Here is a 15,322-nt window from a genome sequence, read left to right as displayed (position 1 = left end):
TATGAAAATACTCCAACATAAGTGTATCCTTTTCCTTCTCCAGCCACCTGTTCTACAGTTATACAATTCAGTTAGAAATAAAAACCAATCACAAGGCACATCGGCTCAAAAATACACCTATGATTGACAGCTGACAGAAGTGATTTAAAGGATAAGGCTGGTGTTATTAACAATTTTTCTCATTGTCAGATAATCCGATTTAAAAGACGATACAAACATTCCCTACCCTGTCTTTGGTCCTAAGCCCAAAGCCCAGGTGTTTCCACTTGGGACATAAAGCATCCAAAACTAACCTCAAATTCATAATTGTATTTTTATAAAGGCAACAATTACTCTTAAAACACCTGGGCACTGTGGTTATAAGCCAATTCCACTCACACTGGAATTAATAAGGAAATTGTTTTGGGCTAATTCAGTCTCGGAGTAAAACACGTTTGGTGCTCCAGTGATTATTTCCTGCTGCAGGAGTATGTGGAATCAACTCAAGATAATAATGAAGGAACGTATCATCCAGTGCAGCAGTGTGGCTCATTGATGTGTTTTAATAGCTTTTGGAAAACAACCTCTACAGAGTAATACGATATATTAGATACATTTGTGTACGGAACCAATATATCCAACACAATGAGTGCAAATCCCCACATTTCCTGAATCTGTTTTGAACAGAACATTGTTAAAGGGGCACTCCACTCGTCATAAAGAGCACTCCTTTCCAAAAATGTATGCTTGGAGGCTGCACATTTTAAACAGGAAGCTTGCTAAACAAACTACACGTATTGAGTATTAAAGACATTTACTAGTCAGAAATGCTAACTTTTGGAAGGATTCAACATGTATGAAAGATTTAGGGCCAGAATTGCATTTTTAAAGCTTTGTTTCCTAAATCTATATTTCTAAACATGACAAACATGCTTCAAAAGGAGCATAACAATAACCTTATGTTGTCTGTCTACAGTTTGTGGTTGTTCTGTTGTTTGTTGCAGCTGAGCTTTTGCTTTTGTTTGCGCACATGGCGAAAATGAATAAGCTACACTGTAAACACACTGGAATGAGCAATATGCTCCAAGATATTTGCAGGATGTTTAACAAAATAATTTTAAAAAGACGTTATAAGTGGACAAAGCCAAGGTGACTTGTGACAGTGGTCATCCGGTGCGTCCCTGTAAATATCGCCATCTGGCCATTCTTTAGTTATTTAGAGGGCCGGGCTGCCTGCTGGGAGCCCCGGCAGCCTGCTGGGTGCAACTCGCCCAAAACAACTCCTCAGCCGTCCCTCCTGCAGTAACACGCTGTGAGTCAGACAGAGTCCGGCCCCAGTCCAAGAGCCGGGTCTGCGTTTGGTTTGAAGTGCTGGTGGTAAGCCATAAAAGGGCAGGGATAAAAACTCTGAGCAGATCTCTCCCCATGATTCATGAATGACTAATCTTTAATGTAAGCCTCCTCAAACACAATTTATTTTATTATTCACTCGCTCAGTATGCAGCAGCTGGATTTCACAGCACCACACCCTTGATAAACTCTGTAGGGGAGGGACAGGGCTGTGTAGCACTCGTGTGGTTTGTTTTGGTTCTAAATGTTTGCTCTGAACTCATTTTTCATTTGCCACTTTCTCTGAGTGGACAACAAAGCAGAGAAATACCAGGTTGTACACACTGGATTTTAAAGATAAGAAAATAAAGAAATGCTTCACAATTGTAATAGGTATACAGAAGGTTTTGAAGGTCAGCAAAAAGGGGTTATTGGTAGGCCTGCGTAAACCGCTGAAGTGTACATTTTGCTTAGTATGGTGGTCAACAAGTACAGCGCGCCAAAACACCTTAAAAAATTATGCAGATATAGATTCACAGATGTGCCAAAACACGTGCAAACTTGACGAAACTTGAGCAGCGTTTACTAAAGGAGCTGCATAACCGAAACGTTGAAGAAGAAACTCAAAACATAACGGAAACACAGCCTTTTTATTTTTAATTCTGAGCCTTAGAGATGTCCATTCCCGGTAAAGTACCCTCTCACCAATTTGCATAGATTTGTCTCCATTAAAGTGGAATAATTGATTACACATTTCTTTTTGTGGAATAGAACAACGTGCAATTCCCAATAAATAAAACATTCCACACATAGCATAAAGATGAAAGAATTTTAAAGATGAATAAATTGTAATAAAATAACCAAACCACCACTTGATTTTACAGTTTGGTGTACGACAACACATGACAACATCTTTGTGCCATTCCTCAAAGTAATTGAACATTATTCATTTGAAAGCAGAAATAAGCATGCTGATCATAAATAATGATAACATAATTGATAAACATTAATACAAATGACTTTCTATTACTCCGTTTTGATCCTCTAACTTGTAGCATCTTATTCTGGCCATGTTAGTGTTATTTGCCTCATTATGAGGATGGTTTAAATAATTCATATCCTTTGCTCTCCAATGAATAGCACTGGAACAAACTGAATGTGTAGGTTTCACAGTGACAAATTAGAACCAATTATATTGTGAATATTTAGTATTCGGCATCAAGTTATTATTGTTACTTTTTATGATGAAATATTTTTCTATAAATCTAGCATGCAGTACAGTCTGTGTCCCATGTGTTGCTACCCATAATCTTTTAAATAAGTAAGTGCTGCAAATGGTCAAACTTCCTGTCTATGAACAGTAACGATGGCTACATAACACAACAGGCCCGAGTGCTTTTTCTTGCTGACAGCCACTCACGCTGGAAATGATTAACTTCCATAGATGGGAAGTGACATTCAACACATAGGCTTTAAACTAACAGGGGATCTTTCTGCACAGCTTGACTAATAATCCAAAACATCAACAGCTAATATCTGATTACAAATGTATAAAATAAATAGATGGAAAAAAGGAGGGGGGAAAGCCAATTTGTTGAATATATGTAGCCCCTGATGCCAAATGCAAACTGTTAACAGAGAAAATAGAAAATAAATTAATTCCACTGAGTAATTTTTTATTCAGTTTTAACTCGGGGAGTTTCTTTGATCTGGGTAATTTTGATCATGTAGCGGTTTAATCATAAAATAAGCCCTCGTTTTCTTACACAGCCTTTGGTGCTATACTTAATCTATCAAAAGATGATTTGAAGCTATTGTTCGGAGCTGTAGACACATCAATACTATGTATTTACTCGGCTTGCACTGAACTTAACGTTAGCCAGATAAAATAGCAGTTCATGAACTTTAAGTGTAATGGATATCAGTGGTGAAATTCCTCTACATGCTCTTCCCCCGGGAGGATACTTTGTCACGTTGGTTTAAAGTTCTTCCCATGAAACCAGGCAGCAAAGGTCGAGCCCCATCTTTCTGACATCATTATTTCCTCGCATGTCCGGAGCAGAAGGGGTTACATGTTGGATTACAGGAGGGGGGAGGTCCTTTGCTCTGGGTGGGACCGCAGAGGATACCCGGCTTCTTTTTCCCATGTTTTCCCCGGCCAATGAAAACACTGGAAAATGGCACGTTCCCATCAGCTAAACCGGGTGACACTTTGACCCCAGGAAAAGCGTGAGTAAATACCAAAGGCAAGGCCAAGAGGGGGAGGAGGTGGTTGCGGTGGTGGTGGTGGGTGGGGGGGGAGTTAAAGGGCTCTGAAATCTCACAAACCTGCCCTATTGTGGATGTTGGAGCGGCACCTATTACCAGCCACCTGTGATTCATTTAGGTTAAATCCTTCATTAGCCTTTAAAAGCTCATTTATTTTCATTTTCTAATCCCCGCTGTATTGCGTTTCTGCTTCTATTTACCTGTCAGATGCAATTTAATCCTTAAGAGGGTGGCCCTGGTTCAAAACCTGCAGGTGATACACGCTTTTCTCATTCTTTTTTTGTTATTTCTCTGCACCGCAAGTGCTGTTCTGTCTATGAATTGATCTCTACAAACACAGCTGATATTTAAAAAAAAAAATCAGGTCACAGTAAGGTGACATACCGGTATCGTTGCTATGAAACCAAAATTGTGATAGCGTCATTTGTGGGAGACAACATGTCATAGTGTTTGTGTGATTTCTGTGAGGCCTATGTTTATTTCAACCATTTGTTTTTTTTCCTGAGCCAGTACCCACTGTAGCAAATAACCAAATAAGATGTTATAGCATTCATGATTGCGGGTCTGACAAGACCAAAATGACATCCAGATGTTTCCAATTACGCAGCCCCAGCCTTTGGTTTGTTTGTGTTACTACAGCAATGTTGTAATCCTCCTGGTGTAAAAGCACATAGAAACTGATGACTGTTCCCGGGTAGTAAATCTAAATGGGATGGATGTAATCTCATTCAGATGCTGCAGTAAGTGTTTCCGTAGGTGTCAGTAATATTGGATAATGCCAATTTATAGTTTATTTGGAGGCCATGGCCCTACATTTAACTAGGTTGAAAATGTTATTACGCTAACTCAATAATTTGTGTTTAAACTCAGCCGTGTTATAAAGAATGCACATGTTCGGGATTTTTTTCATGCCATTCGTTTTGAATTTGTAACCCCCTAATAGTACTGCATCAAGTGTGTTGTTTGTTTTCTTTCATACGGAACACTCCAACAATTCAAACTACACTTCAAAATGCTTTCCTTTTCTCCAGCCTATTCTCCATTATTCATAAAAACTGTAAATAATATTTTGAACAAGGCATTTGTAAACTGTCCACGCAACACAGACAGAATAATATTCAGCATCCCCATAACAAGCAGTATATAGAAGTTATTTGAGGACTGGAAAACATCCCACGCCAAATAGTACAAACACTTAAATGTACTCTCAAAACCATTTCCATTTTTCAAAAGAAGATAATACCTAATGTGCACATTTAGGGCAACAATGGCTAAGCTTCAGGACTGAGGGCGGGTGGAAGTAGCCTAGGAACATCATGGATATGAGGCATTGTTTTCCCTCCTTTTGAAATCCCACATAGCATTAAATATCCATTAATTATTTAGGCTGCCTGTAACTTCTACAAAATTCATCCGGTGGGGACCAAATGCGCGTTACATTTGGCATTATTTTTTAAAAGTGGAAGTTAAGCTAGGCTAACAAAGTTCATTTAGCACTTGGTAGCTAGTTATCAAAGCTTGCTTATCTAACATGTAGGCTGCCTGTAACTTCTACAAAATGACTCCAGTGGGGACCGAATGCATTTAAAATGTTGCATTCCTAGCAAGCTAGGCTAACACAGTGCCATTTAGCACTTATTAAAGCTTGCTAAGGTAACATTGTTTATGTTATCTCAATACCTGCTAAGTCACACACATTCTTAACAAACATTTCAGTTTGACCTGAAATGATCCCAGTTTCTAACACACCTCCGCCTGGATTGCTTTGCCAAAGGTTATGTTGACCTTAAACTCCCCGTGAAGGCGGGTCGCAGTAAACACGTGCGGGGAACTCATGGAAGGTGTATCCTCCCAGAGAACAGGGGCTTCCTCTGGAGCTGCAAGCAGGACGAAGTGTTCTCTGGAAAGAAAAAAATGTTCTTGGCAATGAGTCAGACCTCTTCAAAAACCATAGGGGGATATCCCTGCTCAGACTCCTACACATGATCACACCCTGAATGAATGAAGGAGGGGTGTGTGCGTGTTTGTGTGTGTCTGAGAGTACACACCCAGGCATATGTGACTGTCTTCACGTAGGCTATCTGTTTCACAAATGCTTCCAGACTTTTCCGAGTTCAGCATGGTTTGGCTCAAACTTGTCAACTTTTATACTTTCCCTGTCCTTGAGCTGTTTGCCCGAATACATTTAAAAGCTTTCTACTAATGCAGGGAACAATTAAGTTATCAAATGGACACAACCATTATGTAAAAGGCGGGTTATATTGCCAACAATTTGAACACTGTCTGCTTCCTGGAAGTGCAGACGAAATGTCAGGGGCACAATATTTCAGGGCTATTAACTTGAGTGCTTTTTTATTCAGTCTCATTATTTTTTAAACAGCATAGGAAGTCACGGAAATGTAATATTAATTTTTACATGGCTTTCATTTTCATTCCTATGGAGCTGTTTAAAATTCAGGGAAAGCAGGGCGAGCAGCATGCATGTTTTATTCTGTACGTATCAAGTCAAAGTCAAATCTAAGCTTGCTTTGGCGGGGAAATAAAGATGTCGGGTGTTTGAAGAGGAGGAAGTCATCTTGTATTCTGCGGTAAATTATGTGACAATGGACATCATGTTGGAGTGGACCTGACAACACAGGGGTGTGTGCATTAAACCAGGGAGATTTCTTTGGGGAAACTCGTCTACCTACAAGCATGCATTAAAGCCACCTTTCTAGGTATTTATATTCACAGGTATACACATATAAACATGGTAAATATTCTGCCGATTCAACATTAGTGCCTAGAGAAAGTATTAGCTAAAGGAGGAAGAAAAATGGACTGCCAAAAACCGAGTGAGGGAGAGTTATTTCATTAAATCTTTATTTTGCAATTTCAAAAAACTAGATAAGGCCAATTTTGATCTACGAGAGCTCCCTAATTTAAGCCCTAATGAGAATTTTTCAAATGTGGGGAGCCTTATCTTGAAAAATGGCTGGAGACCATTAATAGTTTATAGGTTGAGTTAATGATAGAGATGACTCCTAATTGAGCTCTACAGAGCTTTACGATCCGGTGGTCGTTTTCACCGGCGCCAGGAATCTCTCTCATTATTTAAGATTCTGTAAAAAAAATAAAAGTTAGTCATAAATAATTTGGGCTTTTTTTTTTCTAGAAAATTACCAAAAAAGATCCAGCCCAACTTTCACAAATCATAATATTTCAAAATAGAGGAAAGAGTGAAGAAAAAAAAGATATGTATTTAGTTCATTCCAACTTAATTATGCTACTGTAACATAAGAAGACAGTAAAAGTCAAGTCTGCCCACTCAGTCTTCTCTGTTATGATACAGTAACCATGGAGATTTAATCACAACTTGAGCATGTCTTCCCTTCTTCATTTGGACTTTTGTTATTTAGCAACTGACCGGACGTTTATGCTTTCCACTGAGCCTGCATTTACTCTCACATATGCACACAGAGAGTTACCGTTGAAGCTTATAAATAGCCATGGCCATATCACGTCATCGGCCTGTTGCTGTGTTTACTGCCAACCAGCCAGTACAGTAAACACCAGGTCACCATGGCAGCAGTCTGAGCGGCTGACAAAACAGGGGAAACAGGAAGGGATTCCCTTACAGTCCAATGACGGCCCGTGGTGTCACGTGGATTCCCATCAACCTTTCCCTGGCACGGTCGTGGGCTTCCCCCTTCTTGCTAAAACACGCCAACTGGTCGGCGGTGAAACCCCCCCGAAACATGTGGAGGCTCTAATTACGATGCCAAAGTTCAAGAAAAAACACAAAATGGGGCTCTATATGGCTGTGTGATTTTATGGCGCTAACAGGACAATGTGGTTTCAATGTTGAGAAATGTGCTCAATTATTAACGGTTTGTGATTTACGGGTGTTAAGATTACAAATGTGACTTCTAAAGAGGGGAAATATAGAGAGCTAAATATATGCTCTCAAGTCAGACTCCAGCTCTCAGACTGAGGGCAGATTTCCAACATGGCAGATGGTGACTGTGTGTCAGTCAGTGGAGAGGAAGCGCTGAGCTTAAACTGAAGAGGAAGCCAGTGTGTGTTGTTGTGCTTGGATCCTACACAGCATTTCATCGCTGGCATGGTGTATAAATGAAATTCAAACACCCCCCTAACAAGCTCTCACTTTCAGCGCTGCTTGTTTTGCGGCCACTAACTCACCCAAGGCGATTCGGAGTGATGAGCGGGAAACAAATTGCAGCTAACACATTGTTAGATGTCAAAACAGAGTTGCCCCGTTGCCCATCATTTGTTTAGGGAATTAGAAACATTCTTGCTCTGTTACTAGCTTTTCTATTTTTGGGAGGAGAATAAAAACCTCAGCGGACCCTATGTAGATGAGGGAGGAGATAGAGGCATAAATAGACTTCCTGTTTGAACTTCAAATAAACAGAGCGCACAATATCACCCAGGGTCTCCTAATAGGGTGGATAGATCTGGTTCTGCTAAAGTGACATTTTGACTTGGCAGGGCCGTACATTTATGCTTGGCAGTTGCATTTGACTAGAGTACAAAGGATTTGACATTTACTTGACTGCCCAAAACAGTCTAGAGTTGAAAGTGTAATATAATGCCTACTTTCCACACAGTCTTCTTTTCCAGCCTGCACATTTTGGCGAGATACTTAAAATTCCAGAAATTAACATTGTTTTGTGTAACTTCAGTGCTCAGCAGTTCCGCGAGGATGCATATCTGAGCAGGGATCCCCAGCGGGAAACACATTCACCCAAACCTCGCTCAGATCAGTTGGTGAAACCCGCCGCAGCTGCCGCAACCGAGGGAATTCCTCTCAGAAATGTTTGCTTTTTTGTTCTAGAGAGGAAATGAGGGTGAGAGAGGCGGAGGGAAGTAGAGGGGGGGGGTTGCTGAAATTGAATCACCATAGTAACTTCAATAACATTTCTCTTCCCCTTCCTCCCGCTCTCGCACACACACGAGAGGAAATGAGTTTCAAAACCAAGAAGGCGCTTCGACCGTCATTTGTTTTTGACGCCTGCCAGGCAACAGAGACATCATTGACTTGATAAGGACTTAGTGACAGTTTTACTCCCCTGCTTCATATTACAGCACAGGAAGGCTATAATGCTAATGGTTCACAGCTCCTTGTTGCAAGCAATAGAAGAACATTATTGAAGTATATTTATGCACACACTAACCTAATGTAAATTCCACTTGCTCTCTTTCTCTGCAGTTTTGCCTAGAGAAGCATCCTGGGAATCTGGAGATGCTGTCAGTAGCCGGAGGGCCACATTTGACAGGAATGTGGCTGCAGCAGGAAGACCTGCTTTAGGAGACTCTGCAGAGGAGTCATGTACGGGTGAGGATCTGTAGATCTCACTGCTGAAAACAGAGAGAATGTCTATTTTAAACACTTTTGGTTGAGGTTAAAAAGTGATGGAATATCAAAAAATAAAGTAACTGCAAAATGATTCAACCAACAGCAGATTATTGACAGCTTTAGCATTTCTGAACATGTAGTATTGGAGAGGAATCATTCAAAGTATTTGCTTATTAAATAAAGTATTAAGCTAATATGGATACAAAACAGAGTAAACACCATAATAAACACTAGAAGGCATCGGCAAATAACCACTGTATGTACAATAAATCTTGTTCCTGTCAAATGTGAGGTTACTTTTTGCTCCTGTTCTATTAGCTTATTATTTTATGGCCTTCAAATTCGGCCGTTTCTCTGCCGTGGCACCAAGTGGCAGCCAGACAAAGTAATTGACTAGCTTTTCAGGAAAATCGAACAGCTAGCAATAACCTTTTGCTTTATGGTTTATATAAGGAGGTACAATTGTTTGGCTTTTTTTAATTGCCTGTACTTCGAGGTTTCTTTTAAGTTTGTGTCTTCATGGTTGATTGCTCTTATTGAAAGTGGCTTTGTGTAAGCTAAGAAATGTCGTATTTCCTGGTAATCAAGTTGGAAGAAAAGTTAATATTCGACTTGTGGCTAGAAACAATGACCTACTTTGGTTGAATGTTTATTACAATAAAAATACAACCTTAAGGACATGCCATGTTTTCTGTTTTATTTGACGTGACCTTAACATGGTGCAAAGTAAGCCAGTCAAAAGCAGACACATGCCATCACGCATATCCCATGTCCTCAGCTACAACACATGTCTGGTGTTTCAATAAATCATATAGGAGACAACAGGCAGCTGTAAATTACATGTTTGTCTGAGGCCCTCCACTGTGCAACACCTTCAGGATTCCTCATGGTCAGCTCCCCATGTCCCCAGCCCCAATGTGCCACTGGAGAGTTAAGATACCTGACACCACATGTTTCCCTGTGCAGTAATGACTGCTCCTAGCGCAGCTTTTATGGAAGCTGGCCTCTGGAGGCTCAGTGATCAGGGACATGTCCAGGCCTCAATTAGAGCTGCTGGAAGAAGCCTTACTGGAAGCAGCTTTTCGCACGATTATCACCTCTCTGGTGCTGAATGCATTCACTTTGTGCTGCAATATTAAACAAAAATTGCATGTGGGCTGCAGTTTGACATTTTACAACGAAATCCAGGAGGAGCACTGAGAAGAAAGAAGCTATGGGGGTAAAATGTATGAGCAGGAGGAGACGAGCAGTGGTATGAGGACAGAGAGCAGAAGAAGAGAGAAAACTGAGACAAGCAGAATAAGGAGATGAAGACAGAGAGAGGGAGAAATGAGGAAGACCAAAGGCATGTGGAGTTCACCATCACTTTGCTTGGCTGCACTGTGATTAAAGCGAAGGGCCCCTGGAGAGAGAGGCGGCTCTAGGCCTGCCCAGTCAGTTCTCTCGCTCCCTTGATCTCCTGCGTGTCGCCCACAGAAACATACCGCCAAACCTTCAGGAAGGGCTCCCTTTTATTGCACCGGGTCCCCCATCGGCTCGTAAGAATCTGCAGAACAAGCACAGATTGTTATGGCACGAGCTCATCTCAATTTAGAGGAAGGAGGTCTGCCTTGTATGAGCCGCTCCCTCCATCCCGAAGAAAGTGTTTTGATGTTTTAATGAAGATATCTCGTGCATTTCTGAAGGGTTCTTGTTACGCACCAACCTCCGAGATTAGGTAAAAAGAGAATTTTTGGCAAGTGATTTTCCCGAAAGTTTCTCCTTTAAAAAAAGGCAGGAAAGTGAAAATGAGCCTACTAAACCTTCATTAATCCCCTAAGGGGGCTCTACCCTCATTTGAATGAAATGCCTATTCTTTTAGAAAAATTGATAATCAGAACCTTGCAGACTGGGAGCTAGGAAAGAAGAGGTGGGAAATGAAAATGTCACTCTCAATCTTAATTAAATGCGCAATTCAGTGGCGGTGGGCTGATCAGTCCGTCATGGGCCCGGTCCCTCCCTTGACCTTTGTTCTTCTGGTCAAGTGACCTTCACTCCCTGTCTGTGGAGCGTCTGACAAGGAAGGAAAGCGCCTGAGGGGGGTGAGGGAAGAAAGGCCGTGACATTACACACATTCATAAGGCGCTGCAGCCGGGATAATTACACCGATACTCACTTAACATGCATTGCAGGCATGCCTATCGTTTATCAGCTGCATGACCTCTAGCGAAGGATCTCTTCCTCTGATCTGTTTCATTATTCCAGGGGGTTTTTTTTTTCCGCCTCCTCCATATAGCAAACGGAAAAACCTTTTGTGTGTGTGTGATCTAAAACAAGTGAAATTGTCACAGCTGGCTGGGAGGGGGGGATGTTATTCAGTGATGTTTTATACTATATTTAAATGAATTCCAGTTGGCCCACAGCTATTTTGTATTACTTCTTCTCCTTAAATACACTTATGCTTCTTTTTCAGTTTGCAAGCCTGTGGCCGATTAAAGCTCAATGGGGGGTTTATCGGTGTCACTCTATATTTGTCGGATGTGGGTTTAAGTGAGTAATACAAAATCTGGTTTCGATAGCTTGTTGCACAAGAGCGGCCTCTATCCAAACAACTGCTTCTATTTAATGACTGTTTGTGCAGAAATTCGAATAGACCACAGTTCTGGTTGGCTTAGAATGGTCTGAATTAGTGATCCTTTCAGTTTCATTGTTGACTTTTAGCCCTTTGAAGCTTTACGGACAACTATGCCCATTGATTTAATTGAGATTGTTGGTCCTGTGTAGTGTGGGAACATTTGATTTGTGGAAATAAGTGACACCCTTCACAGAGGCACTTCACGATAACAATAAAAATATGCCGAGGTTAGGCAGTTTTCACATCATGTTCACCAGTTTAACATGTTAGCACAAGGTACAACTGAAGGTATGTCAGTAGTAATTATCCTAAGTATCTGACAAACTAAAGAGTTGAACTAATGATACTACCATGTAAAATGTCAGGGGGTGATCCTCTGGGGACCATGAATGGGAATGTTTCAAGGAAACGCCAAAAATGTAAACCCCATGAGGACACTAAAGAAGTAGTCAGAGGATTAGAAAATTGTCAATCATCTGGATCCAAGAATGTCTGTTTGAAATTTCCCGGCAGTGCGTTCATCCGTTGTTGAGATTTATTTAGGTTTATTCCAAAGTGGTGACCCAGCCGAAACCCACAGAGCTAAAAACATTGTGACACTGAACACGCTCGGTGCATCCATCTCAACCACCTCTCTGCAGCAAGACTTGAATGTGATGTATAACTTGGTCGAGTGGTGAACAAATGTGTCTTTACTGACATTTAAAGTGATTCTCACTCCTGGCAGGAACATAGTGTAAATGCAGTGGAGAGTGCAAGGAACCAGCCAAACAGTGTGAAAGGGAGAACTGTATGTAATATAATATGTGCCATAAACCTGCAGCTGATATTTCTGGGTCACTTATCTTCAGGGAGCCACTCGCACTGTTCTAACCTGTCAGCTTATTATGTAACACATTGGCCGAGTTTACCCTATAGACTGTTTGTAATTTTCCGCTCGGCCTGCGTACTCCATGGGTTACGTATGAATGCAGGTGAAACTGACAGGATTTGAAGCAGACATTTCTCAGTTGAAGGGCTCAGGATGCGGATGAAACAGCATAAAGAAAAGTCGAGCTAACAGTGTTAGAGCCTAACTGTCCATTGCCTGGCAGCTTTCACTGTATTTTTGAACTACTTTATAGAAGGGCTTATGTATACAGGCGTCTGGTTGACAAGTAGGACACAAAGAACAGCTCAAGCTAAAGCCAAGAAAGCAGAAGTGTTGCCGAGAAGCGTGACTATAGACGCTCTTCATCTTTTTACCAACAGGCCTCAGTGCAGATCATCTGGCTGCTTTGAGGGTTAAAGTGCCGTTACAGTGGTTTAGCATGATTTCTGCGCGGATCAGAAGTACTTTATATCACAGCTTGACATACTGTGTTTAAGAGAGTTTGAATATGTTTTTCAACGCATTCCTTTATTCCTAGTCATTTTTCTTATTCGAAACAACATTACCACGCAACAGTAATCATCATAAATCAATCCAACAAACAGGAAATGTAATGGTGCCAGGGTGACAGTGAGTATTTTCTTTTACAACAAAGTGATTTATTTATTTATAGTGAGTGCAAGTCATGCTGCATGTGCTATGCAGTAGTTCCTGTTTGCGGTTGGACCATAAGTGTGCAGGCGGATTACTTTTGATGCTTCAAGAAAATAATAATTTGCTGAGTTTAATGTAGGAGTGAATGTCAAGAGCTGTTTTAAAATATGAACCGATGGTTATGCTCCATCCCCTCATGTCTAATAAAAGCCAAAACATCCAGAGTTGAGAAAGACACTGAACCTGTTATTTGTATATCCTCAGGCACATTAGTGGAGAATTGGTCTGTATGCTTTCAGGCACTTTCTCCCCTTGTAAATGATACGTTTTTATACAAGTGCTCGACTATGTGCAGACCGAAGAGACAGGAAGGATGGGCATCTGACATTTGAAGCATAAAGCAGCATTAATGACATGTTGTACGCTTCAGATTGCACTGGTTAAATCTCTTTTTACAGTTTTAACCATGGCAGCAGCCAAGCAAACACACTAAAGTGTGGTTCTTCTTGTAAAGTAGATCTTTTTTTCCATCACTTAAAACCCACCTGCTTCGTCTGCACCATGGCCATTAAACCTAACACGACAAGATTTAGTGGGGTTTCGCTCATTTGAAACTATTGCAGAAGCATTTAAAGTAGAATTGTAGCACCTGCATCTTTCTAGCTGTTCTGAATTTGTATCTTCCTGGGTTTTTTTATTGAAAAAAAATCAGCTAAATGTAAATTAATTTAATGTAATATAGAACTTTGATCACTTGCCACTGGTTAATCAGTTGAGATAGGAAGAACTATTGTAAAAACTGAATTCTTGGTTGGGGTTAAAAACTTAAAATAATCCCTTTACTGTAAGTCATTACCTAAAGGAGAGAGAAAGTCTTTCATATCCCTAATGGAAAGGTAACTTCACCCTGGGAGTTTCCCATTACACTTACCTTTAGATACAGCTCTGAGAGTAAACTACATTTTAGCCTATAGCCCCGGGGAAGCCATTAAACACACATTCTGGCACATGGTTATTAAAAAAGTGAAAAATGACGCCATCTCAGAGACGTCTGAGAGAGCTAGAGCCTCTGTCATGTTTATCATATCCATCTCTAACTCTGTCTCATACGGCAGGATGGATTCACCTTTTTGGCAAGATGCTTAATTGATAAGAAAAATATGAAGGTGTGAGTGGAAGGAGCTGGGGAAATGAAATCAAAATGGGGATAAAGGAGTGCCGGAAAGGGGGTTAAAAAAAGTAAATATTTGCAGCTCTCTATAAATCACAAAACCAGCGTGAAAAGCCATCCATCACAGCGGGAAAAGGCCTCGTTGGGGTTGAAAGGTCAAAGGGCTGAGTTATGTTAGAAGGTCTCTCCACTCCCGGGGGACACATTTGACCGGTCCCTCGAGTGAGACGAGGGTAAGCCATCGCTTTTCTTTACCAGAACTCGACCCTAGCGTTTCCAGTCAGTTGCTATTGACCATATACCCGGAATAAAAGGTTGAGAGCAAATGGCCCCAGCGTAACCCCTCGGCTCTTCTCCATCCTTCATCCTGACTGATAGCTCTCTCCGCCACATCAAGACTTTTAATCCACGCTCACTGTACTCCCTCACTTATATGTCAAAGTGAGGAAGTTGTGCTATGGCACTTTCCTGGTTCTTCACAGCTCCTTGGTCAATATTTCTCATCAGGTTGGGGGAAGACAAATGACCTCCAGAGCATTGACCTTGCCGCGGTTATTGGCAAGAGGAGACAATCTAAGGATTATAAAGTCCCTGAAGTTCAATTTCTGCCCTCGGTTTCACAGGCTGCCATTAAATATATCAATTTTACTGCCATTTAATTAGATCATTACTACATTCCTAGAAGCATTCCCAAAATTGATGTCCTTGTGTAATGATTGAAATTATGTAGCAGGCACTTTAGAAAATGTACAAAATTTGTAAATCATACAAACCGTGTTAACATAAGCTGGCATGTAAGGGGTGATTTTAGAATTAATGAGCCTTTAAATTTTAATTCGAAATGTGATCCTAATCTCCCCAAGAAGCGCTATCCGGGAGTGTAACACGGCGTGAACGCAGCGAGAGATAGTGGTGAAGAAGCAGAGGCGGCGTGACACAATCCACATGTAGCTATACCCAGGAAAGTATGAAGCAGAGAGGAGGTTTTAATTAAGCTCTAATGAACACCCCCCCCTCTAACTTTTTTTTTACATGAGTATATCTGGCCTTGAATTTTCATGCGTGATGATACTGTAA

This window comes from Notothenia rossii (assembly GCF_949606895.1).
Source record: "Notothenia rossii genome assembly, chromosome: 12".
In the NCBI taxonomy this organism is placed as follows: Eukaryota; Metazoa; Chordata; class Actinopteri; order Perciformes; family Nototheniidae; genus Notothenia; species Notothenia rossii.
This window is presented reverse-complemented; position numbering follows the sequence as displayed.